This window comes from Salmo salar, chromosome 18 (genome assembly GCF_965601325.2).
Source record: "Salmo salar chromosome 18, fSalSal1, whole genome shotgun sequence".
NCBI lineage: Eukaryota > Metazoa > Chordata > Actinopteri > Salmoniformes > Salmonidae > Salmo > Salmo salar.
Window position 1 is genome coordinate 21,780,859 of NC_138308.1, and position 3,446 is coordinate 21,784,304.

The following is a 3,446-nucleotide window of genomic DNA, read 5'->3' on the forward strand; positions in this document are numbered from 1 at the left end:
TTCAATGACAGCCTAGGAACAGTGGGTTAACTGCCTTGTTCAGGGGTAGTATGACAGATTTTTACCTTGTCAGCTCAGGGATTCGACCTTGCAACCTTTCGGGTACAAGTCCAACCACTAGGCTACCTGCCGCCCCATGTAATAACTGTTAGCCAGCTGAACTGTTCAAATCTTCAATTCAGAAGTCTAAACTTCTGCCGTGGGGTACTGCCGTGGGGTATATTTTGTTCCAAGGAAACAGCTGTATTTTTTCATAGTTAAGGATTTGATATAACAGCTCGTTTATTGAGCTATGTCGCTCCACTGTAAGCGAAAAGAGATCTACAAACACGAACCGCCATGGACGGTGTATGCAATGAACTGGAGCGTTCGTCCTGACAAGCGCTTTCGCCTGGCCCTTGTAAGTTAAGATAAGATGCAGATTGTGGGTTTCGAGGAGGAGAGTTCAGAGTTCATCTGCAGGAACACCTTTGACCACCCCTACCCCACCACCAAGATCATGTGGATCCAGGACAGCAAGGGTGTTTACCTAGACCTGCTTGCCACTAGCGGGGACTACCTGCGCATCTGGAGGATCAGTGACACAGAGACGCGTTTGGAATGCTTGCTGAATAACAACAAGAACTCTGACTTCTGTGCACCATTCACCTCGTTTGACTGGAATGAAGTGGATCCTAATCTACTGGGCACCTCCAGCATTGACACCACCTGTACTATCTGGGGGTTGGAGACTGGCCAGGTACTGAGCAAAGCCAACCTCGTATCTGGCCAAGTCAAGACCCAGCTCATTGCTCATGACAAAGAGGTGTATGACATTGCGTTCAGCCATGCAGGCGGTGGTCGGGACATGTTTGCGTCAGTCAGAGCAGACGGCTTAGTAAGGATGTTTGTCCAGCGGCACCTGGAGCACAGCGCCATCATCTATGAAGACCCCCAGCACCACCCCCTACTGCGCCTCTGCTGGAACAAACAGGACCCCAACTACCTGGCCACCATGGCTATGGACGGCATGGAGGTTGTGATTCTAGACGTGCGTGTTCCCTGCACGCCGGTGGCCCGCCTCAACAATCACCGGGCATGTGTCAACTGATTCGCCTGGGCTCCCCACTCCTCCTGTCACATCTGCACTGCAGCCAAAGACCACCAGGCGCTGATATGGGACATCCAGCAAATGCCCAGGGCCATCAAGGACCCTATTCTGGCCTACACAGCAGAGGGGAGATCAACAACGTCCAGTGGGCCTCCACCCAGCCTGACTGGATCGCCATCGGCTACAACAACTGCCTAGAGATTCTGTGGGTCTAAAGCCAACCTTCACCTGAGGCGTGGATGTGAAGGGGTGGAGGATGAGGACAATGTGTGTATTCAGAACTTGGACTTGTTTTTTTGAGTGGAAGTAAATTTTGCAGGACTGCCTCAACCCACTGCTCTGTCCTGGCTGATTGATGCGCGCATGGGAGACGGTGTGATCTCTTTGTTCCACTCCACAATCTCCTGGTTTACTCTGTTTTTGATATAACTAATCCTGTGTCAAAAGGAATAGATTGTCCTCTTTATTTATTATTTAGGTCATCATCAGTGTCTGTACAGCGTCAAAATGCATCAGTGCTTTCACTGGGTTCAACCATCCTAGATGAATTCTTTATGGAGTGAAACAGTGCAGTTCCAACTGAAGACTGCCTCTTGGTGGGGTTAACTTGTTGTTTTATCCAGCTATGAGATTAATATGAATATGTTTTGGGTTTAGGAGTGTTTGATATGACATATAACAACATATTTAGGGACAGGAACCTGGATTTAAAATGACATTTAGTGTCAGAAAATGTAATTTAGTGTCACTTTGCAACGGATGATTCGGGAGACAGGCGCAGGAATGCGTAATAGGGTTTTTTATTCAGGCCAAATTACGGCGTACCGTGTAAAGGCAAGGGTGACCAAGACAAAACAAACACATACACAAAACACAGGGTTGAAACCCAAACAAAAGAGCGAGGAGTACCTCGAATAAATACACACGCGCACAATGATTAACAGACAGGACGAGACCCATAATCATCTGCGCAATCCACAAGGGCACGAAAGCCAAAACACACAGCACAGGTACTCACACGCACCAACGGACATTGTAACAATAATCGACACCCCAATGGAAACCAAAGGGCACATATATACAAATACTAATCAGTGGGAATAGGGGATAGGTGTGCGTGATGAAAGTTCCGGAGTGATCCATGACATTTAGGGTCATCTGGGTGTCTTTCTGAACTTGTTTAAATCCAGTTGTAGACATTGAAATCATAATTATTTTAATGTGAAAAAAAAACATTATTTTTTAAATGGTTTGCTGGTACCAGATCCCTTCCATGATTATACTGTGATAATCTGACATGTAGGGAAGTGACTGAAGTGTTATGCTCCAGAGTGGCGCAGCGGTCTAAGGCACTGCATTTCAGTGCTTGAGGCATCACTACAGACATTGGTTTGATTCCAGGCTGTATCACAACCGGTCGTGATTGGGAGTCCCATAGGATGGAGCACAATTGGCCCAGCGTCGTCTGGGTTTGGCCGGTGAAGGCCGTCATTGTAAATAAGAATTTGTTCTTAACTGACTTGCCTAGTTAAATAAAGGTTAAAAAAATTATGGGGGATAAGAGGGAGGGGTGAGAGTGAGAAATGTAGGGAGGGTGAGGACCCTGGTGTGTGACAGTCACAAGTAAAGTGGCAACCAGAATTTCTTATTGAGGGCCATTTAGTAAAGCTATCTTGTACACCTTTCATGATACACCAACAAGTGTTATTAAACTATGCATTGGTTATATTCTTAAAAAATGTTGTACGTTTTACCCCTTTTTCTCCCCAATTGGTATTTGCAGTCTTGTACCATCACTGCAACTTCCGTACGGATGCAGAAACATGACCATGCCAAGCCGCACTGCTTCTTGACCCACTGTTTGATTAAGCCGGAAGCCAGCCGCACCAATGTGTCGGAGGAAACACTATTAAGCTGGCAATCGAAGTCAGCGTGCATGCGCCTGGCCCCCCAAAAGGAGTCGCTAGAGCGTGATGAGACAAGGGCATCGCGGCCGACCAAACACTCCCCTAACCTGTACGATACTGGGCCAATTGTGCACCGCCTCATTTGTCTCCTAGTCGCGGGCGGCTGCAACACAGCCTGCGATCGAACCCGGGTCTCTAGTGATGCCTCAAGCAGTGCGAATCAGTGCCTTAGACCGCTGTGCCACTCATGAGGCCCACATTGGTTATATTCTTTACAGGACAATGATTAGCAGGCGTGATAAACACATCTGTAATTACAGATGCCTCAAGTGTGACCTATGTCAGCAGTTTGTTATTGACATCATATTTTTGCTTATATTATGTCATGGCTCGCTTCATCCAACAGATGGGAATTCACATCACTGCTCACCAAAGCATCATTTTGTAAT

General features: G+C 47.1%; 1 pseudogene; it reads left to right on the forward strand.

Annotated features, from left to right (window-relative positions):
• Positions 1-292: 292 nt before the first annotated feature.
• On the forward strand, positions 293-1,305 carry LOC106577076 (DDB1- and CUL4-associated factor 7 pseudogene; annotated as a pseudogene).
• Positions 1,306-3,446: the final 2,141 nt, after the last annotated feature.